General features: G+C 40.2%; 1 protein-coding gene across 7 annotated transcripts in view; it reads right to left on the reverse strand.

The window, feature by feature from the left end:
* Positions 1 to 13152, reverse strand: part of ELAVL2 (ELAV like RNA binding protein 2) — a 174794-nt gene extending 161642 nt beyond the window's left edge. For 5 of the 7 annotated variants that reach the window (XM_063455189.1, XM_063455187.1, XM_063455190.1 and 2 more), the window contains exon 1: positions 12418 to 13152. The gene's annotated coding sequence lies outside the window, so the exon portion shown is untranslated. Of the gene's footprint in view, positions 1 to 9549; positions 9623 to 12417 lie in introns of those variants that run through there. The other 2 variants (XM_063455191.1, XM_063455186.1) reach the window with 2 other exon arrangements.
* Positions 13153 to 13732: the final 580 nt, after the last annotated feature.

A 13732-nucleotide genomic window follows, 5' to 3' on the forward strand; every position in this document is an offset into this window, starting at 1 on the left:
GACAAAAGAGCACCGTGGGACAGGGGAGGGGACAAAAGAGCACCGTGGGACAGGGGAGGGGACAAAAGAGCACCGTGGGACAGGGGAGGGGACAAAAGAGCACCGTGGGACAGGGGAGGGGACAAAAGAGCACCGTGGGACAGGGGAGGGGACAAAAGAGCACCGTGGGACAGGGGAGGGGACAAAAGAGCACCGTGGGACAGGGGAGGGGACAAAAGAGCACCGTGGGACAGGGGAGGGGACAAAAGAGCACCGTGGGACAGGGGAGGGGACAAAAGAGCACCGTGGGACAGGGGAGGGGACAAAAGAGCACCGTGGGACAGGGGAGGGGACAAAAGAGCACCGTGGGACAGGGGAGGGGACAAAAGAGCACCGTGGGACAGGGGAGGGGACAAAAGAGCACCGTGGGACAGGGGAGGGGACAAAAGAGCACCGTGGGACAGGGGAGGGGACAAAAGAACACCGTGGGACAGGGGAGGGGACAAAAGAACACCGTGGGACAGGGGAGGGGACAAAAGAACACCGTGGGACAGGGGAGGGGACAAAAGAACACCGTGGGACAGGGGAGGGGACAAAAGAACACCGTGGGACAGGGGAGGGGACAAAAGAACACCGTGGGACAGGGGAGGGGACAAAAGAACACCGTGGGACAGGGGAGGGGACAAAAGAACACTAAAAAAGAGGGAGGGGAGAGGAACAAGAGAAGGAAAGTTTTTCATATTAGATTAAATTCATTAAAAAGTCGAATATTAAAAAAATTATAGGAAGAAAAAAAGTTTGGTTTTCGTCCAAGGGCAACTTGAATTTTTTATTTCGAACCAGAATTTTCGTTTCGGTGCATCCCTAGTGCGCTCCCCTCCCGCCGGTCACCTGACTATTGTGTCACAGGACCACGAGCTTCCTCCTGTTGATTTGCAGTCAGGTACATCATTTGAGAATAAAATTAATTACTTTCCTTTCATATCACATCATGGCCACTGCTCCTCCCATGGCTTAGATCATAACTAATGATCTCAAACAATCCAATGCATCTCCAAAGAGGACAAGGCTGCTGTGCACATGCAGCAATCACAACACTTCACCAATGCACCTCTCTGGGGACCAGTCAGCCTCTTCATGCTGAGCAAGAAGATGCGGAATATCAGAATATATCTGTCTAACAAAATTCCGAGTCAGTACGCAATTTTGCTAAAAGTTGAAAATGTATTATTAAAAGCAGGGCTGAGTAGTCATTACACAAAACCTTCAACTCTGACTAAATTTATGGAACCACCAACTCCTATTGTATATAATGAAATTACAATTTCTGTTATAATAGGTTAACACAGTTTAGGCGTATAAAGACAACAAAATCTCCCAAAACTCAGGGTAAGACAAAGGGGTTTAACAAAGTGTTTGATACATGGCAGAGATTAAAATAAGGCCTTGGCACACAGTGCTTTTACCTTTCTCATACCTCAATCACTTCCAACTTCTTTTAGAAGAAATATAATTTCTGGATTGCTTGCCATCATTGTTATCGCTCAGTTGAATATGCTTAGTAATCATTTATACTTTATACACAACTTTTGTGAAAACTAGCAGATGACATTACCGCTTGTGGTATAGTATAATTTGAATGTAAACAAAGCTGACTAGCTAGAAAGATGTGTGCGGCATCTACCGGCAAAAAAAGTAAACTACACACCAATCTGGTTTGATTTTAAATTCTGACCTTCGTAATCTTATAAAATAATCACAACAGGATACATAATTAAAACATTTATAATTTTGCACGAAACTGGACGATTTGTTCACTTCTGCTGCCTTACCTAGGCCCCATTTGAAAGCATACGAGTTCACAGGCCAAGCAAAAAATAAATGTACATACCCATACTATGTTAACCTATACCATGGGTCCTCAAACTCCAGCCCCCCAGATGTTGCTGAACTACAACTCCCATGATTCTCTGGCTATGTAATTCAAAGAATCATGGGAGTTGTAGTTCAGCAACATCTGGGGAGCCAGGGTTTGAGGACCCATGACCTATACAATAAGAAGAACACCACAATATTTCTTGGATCAGCTTATCCTGCTAATATAGGCCTAAACCTATATTACAACCTCTACTTTTTGAGGGTTGATTTATAGACAGTACCTTTTAGTTGGACTCCAGAAACCCAATAATTGTTTCCAACTCCATCCACAGCATTAGTTTAAAAAAAAAAAAAAAAAAAAAAAAAAAGAAAAAAAAAAATCATGTCACATTCCAAAACAGTCCACAATTTGATTTAATTTATTCCGTTTGAGGTATTATCGAACACAGATGAGCAGCTCTTGCTGATAATTAAGCCAAACGCATGGTCCACATAAAACAAAGCAATGACACATAACTACATAATCTTGTCCACCGATCTAAACCGTTTCAGAATTATTTATCACATTTATCACATTCTAAAATAACAGAGCAGAAGATAAAGACTTTAAAAACATACTTATCTGGTTTCCTTCTCCAAAAGTACATGCTTGTCACCAAAATACTTAACAGCTTAATTCATTCTGACTAGTGGACTTTGCAATGGCGTGCGATTATATGGTATTTAACCCCTTAAGGATGGCGGGCATACTATGTGGACCCGGTCCTAAACCAGGGCTCGACAAATCCCTGGTCAACTTTTTAACTAAAACGCCTGGCCCGGCAAATAATGGAGCCGGTTGTCCACCCAACGGGAGCATGTAGGCGGCCGGCTAAGTGAGCGTTGTAGCCAGCCGCCCTGGGCTTTACGGAGGCAGCCGGCTGAGTGAGCGTTATAGCTGGGCGCCCTGGGCTTTACAGAGGCGGCCGGCTGAGTGAGCGTTATAGCTGGGCGCCCTGGGCTTTATGGAGGCGGCCGGCTCAGTGGAGCATCAAGGCGGTCGGCTGGGGCAGCGTGCGAGGGAGCAGTGATCTTTCAGCGGCTCCTCTCTGCTAACTTGCGCTGTTTAATGATGCCGGGATCCGGAATATCACGTCATTCCGGCCCCCAGCATGACAGGAAGCGGAGAGTAGCTGCATGGTAGATTACTGTTCCCTCTCACATAGGAAGAGAGAGCAGCCCCACTAGACCCCAGGGGATGTCCACTCAGCACTCCCAAAAGGTAAGGCGTAGAAAGAAAAAAAAAAACTAAATTTGTGTTTGAGAAAGTGTATGTGTGCGTCTGTCAGAGTGTGCGTGTACAACAGGTACCTGCGATCACAATTGGTGTTTTTACTCGCCCTTTTCCCCCACGCTGTACAGGTTTTGTCGTGGCTTGTCTCGCCTCCATTGCAAGTTTATCAATCTTTTTGATCTCAGCTAAGCCAATGCTTTCCCATAGGAAAGCATTGGGAGGATATTGCGCATGTTCTGTATGGGTAACATTCAGCGCGTCCATGCAGAGCACTGACACAGGACTCTAGTGGCCGTCTGAGTGACAGCCACTAGAGGTCTTAGTAGGCAGCAATGTAAACACTGCCTTTTCTCTGAAAATGCAGCATTTACATTGATAAGGGATACAGGGACAGGCTATAGGCACCAGAACCACCACATTAAGCTGTAGTGGTTCTGGTGACTTAGTGCCCCTTTTAAAAAAAAAAAAAAAAAAAAAGGCTCCTTTTTTTAACTGGCTCCTAGATTCATAACAAATTTGTCAAGCCCCGTCCTAAACAATGGCAAGCGGCATAGTACATCGCCGCCGTCCTATGCACTTGCCTGCTAACCGGCAATCGCGAAGGGGGGACTAGCCTGGCATCCCAGGCAGTCCCCCTGCAGCTGAGCCGGCCCTCCTGGGCCATGTGATCGCGATGAGGTTGCGATCACATGGACGGAATTGCTGTCTACAGCAGTGCCTGCCGGGGGCCTGTCTGGAATGACAGGCTGTCCCCCTGATGCCTGAAACAAAGTTAAATAAAGTTTAAAAACAGTGTAAAAGTAAATTATCTATACTTAAATTCTATATATAATCTAAATATACATATATACACAGTCTCCAAGTGTATTATAAAAAAAAAATATATATATATATATATATATATATATATATGAAATGTTATATTCACACACACTATAAAATAAAAATTATATATACATGTGTAATTTCGTTCTATTGATATCAAAATACACGTAGAACAAAATTATAGATCTATATATGTAAATATCTCTAAAAAATTACATATATATATATATACACACACACGTGTAATATTTTTACCTAATTAAGTAATTTTATTAATTACGGTGTGAGGGACCTGCCTGACAAACGAAGCAGAAAGTCCACAGAATTTGGTTGGCAGGCCCTATATTTAACCCTGTAACTGTCCAACACACCATAACACCTGTACATGGGGGGTACTGTTTTACTCGGGAAACTTAGCTGAACATAAATATTAGTGTTTTAAAACCGTAAAACTTATCACAACAATGATCTAGTCAGTGAAAGTGTTTTATTGGTGAGACATCGCTGAATACAAATATGTGTATTTTATTGCAGTAACAGCTAATAGTATTATGCTATTCACTGTTAAAATGCCATGCAAAACAAAAAAAATATATATTTTATGAATATTAAATTATGTTTTGTATGTTAATATTTGATATGACATGAAAGCCCCGTTTCTCCTGAACAAAATTATATAAAAAGTGGTTGCATTTAATATCAAAGAGGTGAATTCTGGTTGAACAGACATGGCACAAATTCAAAGTTTTTTTTTTATCACAACCTATACAAATGCACTATAGGCACCCAGACCACTTCAGCTCAATTTAGTGGTGTGGGTGCCAGGTCCTTCTAGTTTTAACCCTGCAGCTGAAAACAGCTGCTATGTTTACACTTAGGGTTAATCCAGCCTCCAATGGCCGTCTCACTGACAGCCACTAGAGGCCACTTCCGCGATTCTCACTGTGAAAGTGAAAGTCACAGTGAGAAGACGCTGACGTCCATAGGAAAGCATTGAGTAATGCTTTCCTATGGGCTGTTTGAATGCGCGCGGCTCTTGACGCGCATTCGGCGCCAACGTCTGAGAAGTAGGAGAGTCCCCAGTGCCGACCGAGGGAGCCTGGCGCTGGAGAAAAAGATAAGTGGCTGAAGGGGTTTTAACCCCTTCAGCCCAGTGGAGAGGGGGGGGGGGGGACCTAAGGACTACATAGTGCCAGGAAAACGAGTTTGTTTTCCTGGCACTATAGTGGTCCTTTAAGGGGTTAAATTCTTGCCCCCATTTACACATTGGATAGGCTATGACATGTTCTAGGACTTGTTCAAAATTCTAAAAGATGCTCCTCCTAGGTGTGTAAACGCACTACTAGCACAAAGATTTTTGCATTTCAAAAATAATTACTAGTGATTCACTTAACTTTCAATGCAGCTCAAACAATCCAACATAAAGCATGGTTCAGCTTTGTTACATAACAGCCAAAAAGAATATGGAGAACAGATAACGCAAAGGAAAAATAACATTTACAAGTTAAATTAAGGATAGCCATCCTTTTATAGGCATAAAATAATAGTGGTCCAGGCACTCCTTGGTTCAAGACAGGTACTTTATTAAGAACCACAACAGCAAAGTTTCGACCCCAAAAGTTCTTTGTCGAAACGTTGCTGTTGTGGTTCTTAATAAAGTACCTGTCTTGAACCAAGGAGTGCCTGGACCTCTATTATTTTCTTAATTTTGGGAAATCTGGTGTTTGATTCCGGTTCAGCAAGCACCCTGGCTCAGCTTTATGTGAGTGGGTGTAGTTCCACACACACTACTATAAATCCTTTTATAGGCAGACTGACCTAGATAATCAAAAACACCTTTTCTTCTCTTCACAGAGAAGTCAGGGACACCAAAATGTCAAACTAAAACGAGAGATAAAAACAGTGGTCTGAAAAACTTAAACAATGAGTTCCTATACAAACATACAAGTCCCATCACCAAAAAATATATTTAAATGTCATTTTTTTCTCAGATAGAAAGTTTCCTCAATTAAAGTGCCTCTGCCAGAGTCTAGGATCTCAGTATATTTTGCACAGATGCAGATGACAGCCTTGCTGGGTGTGCGCTGGATATGGGGTCCAGAGAAAGGGTAGTTTTATGTACCCAAACTTGTCCCTTCCGGCTGCATCTATGATATTTCTGCCAGTCTTCTTCAGCTCCTGGCACTTCATCTACTTGGATCCCATATCTGTATTGTACTCTCATGCAGGATCCTTCAGAGACAAAGCCTTTTCCCCATCAACTGTCACTAGTGACAGCTGCAGGAAATGAGAAAAAAAAAAAATACTTTGCTTTAACATATTTTAACTGTGTTGGAATTTCAGTGAAATTCCAACACAGTCAATATATTTTTTAAATATTTTATTTTTATGAAGCAATAATTTGGTGAGACAGGGGTGACAATACAGTTTTAAAGGCAGAGGAAAAACAAAAAAACAGATCATTGAATGGAATGGTATAGGTAAACAGTGGATTTTTATTTTATTTCAATGCTAGTCATTCCAACGAGGCCGCCAATGTACATCTCTAACACAACCTAAGAACAACCAGGCAACAAATACCACCAACATATCTGTACAAGGAATGAAGAAACATGAATGCTAATGCTTAATGTCAGCAGGGATAGGGGTTTGAAATTCTAGGGGATATTTTCCTATGTGAGGCAGCTACCTATATAGCTATATAACTCTATAAAGAAAGGTCTCAAAAATGTGTATCTAGTATGTCATTCCCTGATGGCAGTGATAAGCATAGGTGGATCATTCAGAAGACAAAAATGTATAGGTTATGAATGTTTTAAGCAAAACACCAAAAAAGTTTGTGAAAAACTCAATCTGGATTTTTATTTTCAGTCGTTTTAAAATGTGCAATGCCATTTTCAATTCTTCACATTTTCAGGTTTAGTGAATACACCGTTTTATCCTTTAGCATGATTACATAAAACAGTGTTGGAATAAAGATTAATTTTACATTTGAAAAAATAAATTATACTAGAATACCAAAACTACCCGATACCTGGCTTTACGACTGTTCACTTTAAGGCAATACTTAAAGAGAAGCTTTCACTTCTTTAGAAGTGACAGTTTTACACCACTTTACTCTTGTAAATACTGCTGAAGCATTTAAAGTCGTGAATAAAGCAGCACAGGCAAGTAAAAGCACATCCACTGCATTTCCATGTTCCACTGCATTTCCATGTTCCACTGCATTTCCATGTTCAGAGCAACTTTGACAACCTCTCATCCAGAAAAATGCTTCAGGAGAGCATGCACATTTAAGCAGTCCTTTAGTCCTGTACCAAATTAAAGCGTTACTTTTAGAAGTGTTCACGGTGGTATGAATTGGTATGTGCGTTTCTGCTTGAAACTCTGCTCAGAAAAAACACATGACTTTGGTATCTGGGTGACCTAATGTTAAATCTATGAATAAATTTAAAGAAGTCTGTCAGTGTACAATGCACCCTGGTTATAGACATCAGCTTCTACCCTTGCAAGCAACACAAAGAACCCAGCCTGCAAGGGAAAGCTTTCAAAAATCCCCTCTGTTTAGTTTAAAGCCTTTTTTTATATTTAAATCCCACCCGTCTGTCCCGCCCCCACCCTACCAACCCAGCTTAGAGGCATATGGGCTCTGTGCTTCTGAGAATGGTCCAAACAAATACTTCTCTATTAGAAGCATATGATTAGACTGTGAAAGTGGCGTGACAAACAGGGCGTGGAAACAAGCAACGAGAACCATACCCAGCATTAGATTCATGGTAAGTTTTACGATTTAATAGTTTTGTTTTTCATGAATAAAGAGAGGTGAACAAGGTTAATAGTGCCCAGTAGGGCATTAAAAAGTTAAAAATGCATAAATTAAATATATATTTCATAACCCAAGAAACCAAAGCCAACTTTGTTACTGGCTTGTGCATAAATCTTACTAGTGATTTATTTAACTGGAATTGTATCTAAGAGCACCACCTAGCAGGTAAACGTGTGAAATAACTGAAGTTATTTGTAAGTAACTTGTGTTTACATTATTCCCACTGGTTTGAGAAAAAAAAACAACTTTCTTGCAATACAGTTTTGGTGAATATTATGCAAAATCAAATTCGACTGGTGAAAAAAATGGTAATTTTATAACAAATTGGTGTAAAAACAAAAAGTTAAACCCCACCCTCTGCATTGTATTCTGTAGTTAAACTTGCAGGTGGTTTTACCCTATAAAATTGAACTCCATACAGGGAGTTTAAGCCTTTAAGGACCATGTCAAAACCAGAAAATTTTTGCAGCTGCAAGTTTTTTTGTTTTTAAAGCAAGAGGCAAACTTCACTACTAAATTATATTGAATATCAAAGAATACCATGCATTCAGAACTGCAGTGCAACTAGCTTCACTCTTCTGTGCCACAAAGTTTAGCATATTTAAAACCAAGTTAAATGACTCAAAGGGTATGATCATGGCTTCATTTCTCTCTGCTGCTTAAAGATTTCTTGAAATAACAAGACTACCCTACTGCTCCAAAAGGAAAGTTTCACACAATTGTGTGCTGACAACTCTACATTACATGTGAAATGTACTTCTATTTAACAGTTTTTTTTCTTTTTCAAATGTGAAACTGGTCCATATTTATTTTAAATCAAATACTCTTCAGATTCAAAACGCATGGCAATTTGCAGTCAAACAGGAAATAAAATTTGAGGCAAAACAAAATTGTAAAACGTGGAGCATGTTTGTAACCACACCCAAAAATTATCCATTTGAAGGAAATGCACATTGGTGTTTTAGATGAGGTGGTTAACCTGACCAAATGTGAAAAAAGTGTGTGAAACACTTAAAGGCCAGAGTGATTAATACTGTCCTACCTAACTTACCTACTACACGTGCAACCACAACATTCTTTTAAGCAGATGGGGCAATATGTGTTGTATTTGTGACATGGTGCTATTCTTGATAATTGCATAGGTGTACTAATAAAGAATTCAAGTGAGCAATTTTGCCTTTGACTTCGTTACCTTTCTGGTAAGCTTTTCAACAACTTTATAGACATATTGGGTAAGTAAATAATGAAAAAAGCTGTAATTAGCTACACACACACACACACACCAATGGAGAGAGGGGGTTTATTTAGTGATGATAGTCTACTCCTGCACCATATCGAATCTACATGTTCCAGGGCAACACTTTTTACGTCTCGCCCAACAGAATGGGGTCCGTTTAAGAACATAAAGAAACGGAGGGGTTATCGGAGACCGTTCCTTCCAAATTAGCCTGTATTAGCCGGCAGGGAGTGAGGCTTGGCATAGAGTGGGAGTAGTCACACTGATATCACTGGGAAGAGTGGGTGAGCTGGACCGGGGGGAGGGGCAAATGGCGGCACTGGCCTCCGGGAGGAGCGCACGTGGCACTTCCCGCACCAAGAACTGGCAGCGGCACGTCACGTGCTCACAATAGCCCACGGTACCGAGCTCATAAATGGACCTGCATTCCCTGCACCGGCAAGGAGTGAATCCTGGGTTACACATACACATAACTACTCCCGAAACAGAATATGTTCCGCCTCACCCAGCTTTATCCGGTGCCTTACTTACGGCTTTCGCTTCTCCAGAGCGGGAATACCGTTCCAGTGACCGGGAGGACCCTGTAACGCTCACACCGGGATAGCGACCGAATCTCTCACAAGCACACCCCGCGCAACAGCAGAGGCCGCCAGCGAGCTGTTGCCGCCGCCCGCGAGGGGAATATATAGCTTCCTCTCTCGACGTCACGGCAGGGGCGGAGCCAGTGGAATTTTAACCCAGGGAAGCAAATTCCAAGATTCGAAAGTCTATACAGAGCATGAAAGAGAGAGCAGTGGCTGCAAGTCAGGTGCAGTAATTACCTGCTTCCAGCTGATTAGGGAGAAATTCTCTGCGGAGATTGAGATTAAGGCGTGGCTGGTACACGCTGAGCATACTGATAATCACCACATAAATTCCCTAAACATGCTTATCCCTAACGTCAGGATATCTGGGATTATGGGACAAGGGGTTATAGGTTTCTAACGGAAAGCATTATGTCAGATTGTCCTAGAACCTTGAGTGTTTATAATAAAAAAAAAACAACAATTCGCATTATAGAAGACTCATTAACCCCTTAAGGACCAAACTTCTGGAATAAAAGGGAATCATGACATGTCACACATGTCATGTTTCCTTAAGGGGTTAAACAACAATTTCTTTAAGGGACCTGCCTGACTAAAATCCACAAGGTCTTTAAGAATACTACAAATAAGTCAAACTTTTAGTGGTCTATCACTAAACTGGAAATTATAGATAACTGCCAAATAGCTGAGCAAGTACGAGACCTTTTTTAGGCTATTTTAGACTAGAATTTCCCTTGTCAGTAATCCAAATGATCAGTATTTACTAGATGGTCCGTGCAAAGTTTGACAAAACGACAAGAGGAATAGAAGGTAATTATCATATACTTTTACCATATTTTATTCTTTTTTGTATAAGTGTGTACATTGCGCCTTAGTCTAGGAATGCCTCTATATAATTTGAACGTCCTACCTTTTTACAGCAACTTTGCAATAAGTTTGCTGTATTTTTAATATAAATGAGAACATGATCCTCATGGCCATTAGGTTTATTAACTAAACAGTAACATTGTGGGCATGTGAAAACTTTGCCAAAGAATTGATTTTAACAAAAAAAAAAAAAAAAAACATTCCAACTAAGGCATTCTGGCTTATATTCATGCAAATCTGTTTTTCACATCATCACAATTTTTAGTGTGTAGCCCTTTCATGTTTGAAGTTATCTATGAGTTTTGGATAATTTTCACAACTGTGTTCTGGAAATCAGTACCTAAACTTTTAAATAAATTTATATAGATTTATCAGTTATTTACAAAGTGCAAAAAGTGTGGAATTTATAATGTAAAGTTAATTTTAAATGTAAAGACTGAGTTAAAAAAAAAGTCCACCTTTTAGTGAATAACTCCTGTATGATTACATTTCAGAATGCATTGCTCACACCTTTTGTCACTCTAATAATTTACCATTGTAAAATAACCTTAAACATAACTGCTGCATTAGGCCAATATTTGGAGAATTTATCATTGTCCAAGATTTGAAACCATACTAGTTCTGCCTTTTTTAATTTTCATTAAATTTTTGATGTTTTAGTAAATATGCCTCAAAGATACATTGATATTGTGAATCCAAAATTTTAGCAACAATTGTTAATAAGACAGCTTTTTCCCCTTATTGTGACTTACTGCATAGCACGCTTTATATAATTATTAAACCTAGCTGTTAACTTACTACCCCAGCAAAGAAGAATGACTGACTTTTGTCATGAACATAAACCAAAATTTAACACTCTACATCACTGATACAAGTCATGCATACCTATGTTATTTACATACTAGAAGTGCTGACACTTAACCTAGTGTATATAGAGATATATTTATTAAAGAAATACGATTCAGGTTCTGAAAAAAGGGAATTACCACAAGGTTGTACCACATTGTTAGATAAGTTTCATTTTATAATGGACTGAATGTATGCTGCTTTCTAACCCAAACAGCCATTCACATGGCAATACATTGTACAACAGATCACACACACCTCATGCAAAAATAATTTGTGTAAATGTATCAAGTATGTATTTCCATGTGTTCACATACTGCCAGACTAATGTGGTTGCTTTCATACCTGGTAATCAAAGAGTTAAGCGACTCATGCGCTTTTTTTAAATGAATGTTTACTCAAATGATATCATAAGCAGTAGCTAATAAGGGTAAACTGCATTATAGCTTGCTTTCAGACGCTCAGTGGACAGCGCCTATGCTTACTTTGCTGGGAGAGCAAATAACTAGCCTTGAAGTCAGAAACAGACAGTGTGAGCAACAAAGTACATGTATCCAAAATATAACTGGTGGGTGCAATTAGCCCCTAAATCAAAATTAACAGAAGTCATCCTCTAATTCCATGCCTAATCAGATCAAAGCGAAAACTAGTTGATTGCTGTGTGAAATACTCCACTTAAAACATGCTGATGGAACTGGGTAAACGGTTTATGCTGATCCTCACTTTGGTTGGAGATCATTCATGAGCACATTAAACATATTCTCATGATATGTACTGCATGCACTAAGCAGTCACTAGTACTCAGGTTAAAAATCAGTCAAGTACTTAAAGTTCATCTCAGTAATTGATTTGGTTCATGCTATGTATGTCCATACACCTATCTGTCTTGTAGTCCTCAGTTCTTTAGATCCATAGGTCCCAGTAATGCTGTTCAAAACTGTATGCTATTGACTCTCTTTTTTGGCAAAAGGGTTAAGCTTGAATGACCAGCAGTACTTGAGTGCTTTGGACAGCTACTCCTTTGATGTAAACTCCAAGCCAGATTGCATGCCATCTACTCAGACTGTGGAACTCAGACATGAACAGATTTTTACCAACTTACCTTCTGATGTCAAGGTACAAAAGGATGCTGCGGTCTTCGTGAAAATATAGATGTGAAGATGAGAAATAACCGATCGTACGTAAATAAATAATAAAAAAAAAAAATGCTGAACAAAATAAAGAAAGAAAAAGAAAAGGAGCACTAGGAAAAAAACTACACGCTGCTCTAACAGAAACCCACACAATGAGACCGGCCCCTTGCAATTGCACAAAGGGAAGTGACCAAAAAAAAAAAAAAAATACCGGTGTGGGAATGGGGAAGGGAGGGGGGATAGTATTAATAATAAAAAAACAAAACAAAAAAAAAACGGAAAAATCGCTCCTTCCTTACTGAATGCTATTAATCACAAGTAAAGGATGCAAAACAAAGGATCAGGGAGGGATGTCAATGCGTTGCAAAGCCAGTGTGTGTACGTGCGCCTTGCTTTTTTATTTTGCTCTTTTTAAATTAAGATGATCTTCTTTGCTGCTTTAATGGGTGCTGGCAGAAGAGAAGATCTTCTGCATCCTCTTAGACCCGTTGCAATGAAAAAAAATGGGGAGGGGGGAGAAAAATATGGTAGGGAGGTCGCTAATATAAAAATGGTTAAAATAAAAAATAGAAAAGGGGATTTGGGAAGAGGGAGGTGGAGCGGATGGTTAGATTTTTAGCAACCCTGATCAGCAGAGTGATCTATAGGAAGCCTGTACAAACTGCCCTGACTGTTCCCTTCCTACTACTACTTGTGCTGCTGCAGACACCTGCCTGGAGTACTGGCTCTCATTACCCTGACGCTGCTCTCCTGTTGGCGAGTCATAGCCACGCCCACAATGGATCGCAGCCCTAGGATGAGCTGAGATGGAATGAGAAGGGGGAGTTAAGCCAGTTCGTCCAATTATCTCCTGGAGCATCTCAAGGAAAAAAAAACTGCTTTTAACCACTGATCATTAAAAATATATAAAAGTTTGATTTGGCATTGGGCGCCTTATTTTTATTTTTATATGCAGGAAGAATTGGCATCAGAGGACTTAGCCAAGGTCACAAGAAGCTGGGTAGGCATAGGCTTTTGATGCAGCAGTGATTTAACGATGCTCAATTCTGTATATGGACATAGAAAAGATCGTCATCACGCTATAAGTGTTACCTCCTCTTCCAGTCTTGGAAAGGGGGTGTTCGTATGTGCCAGTGGGGAAGGAATGCGTTTAGTTCTGTGTATTGAGTGATGGATGGAATAGGAAGCACATGCACAATCCTTCTGCACTAGCAACCGATTATTTAGGCTTTTTATACCAGTTCTGAATAGATTTGTATTTTTCTGTTGAGATGTGAGATTTAA

This window comes from Pelobates fuscus, chromosome 5, assembly GCF_036172605.1.
Source record: "Pelobates fuscus isolate aPelFus1 chromosome 5, aPelFus1.pri, whole genome shotgun sequence".
Taxonomy (NCBI): Eukaryota; Metazoa; Chordata; class Amphibia; order Anura; family Pelobatidae; genus Pelobates; species Pelobates fuscus.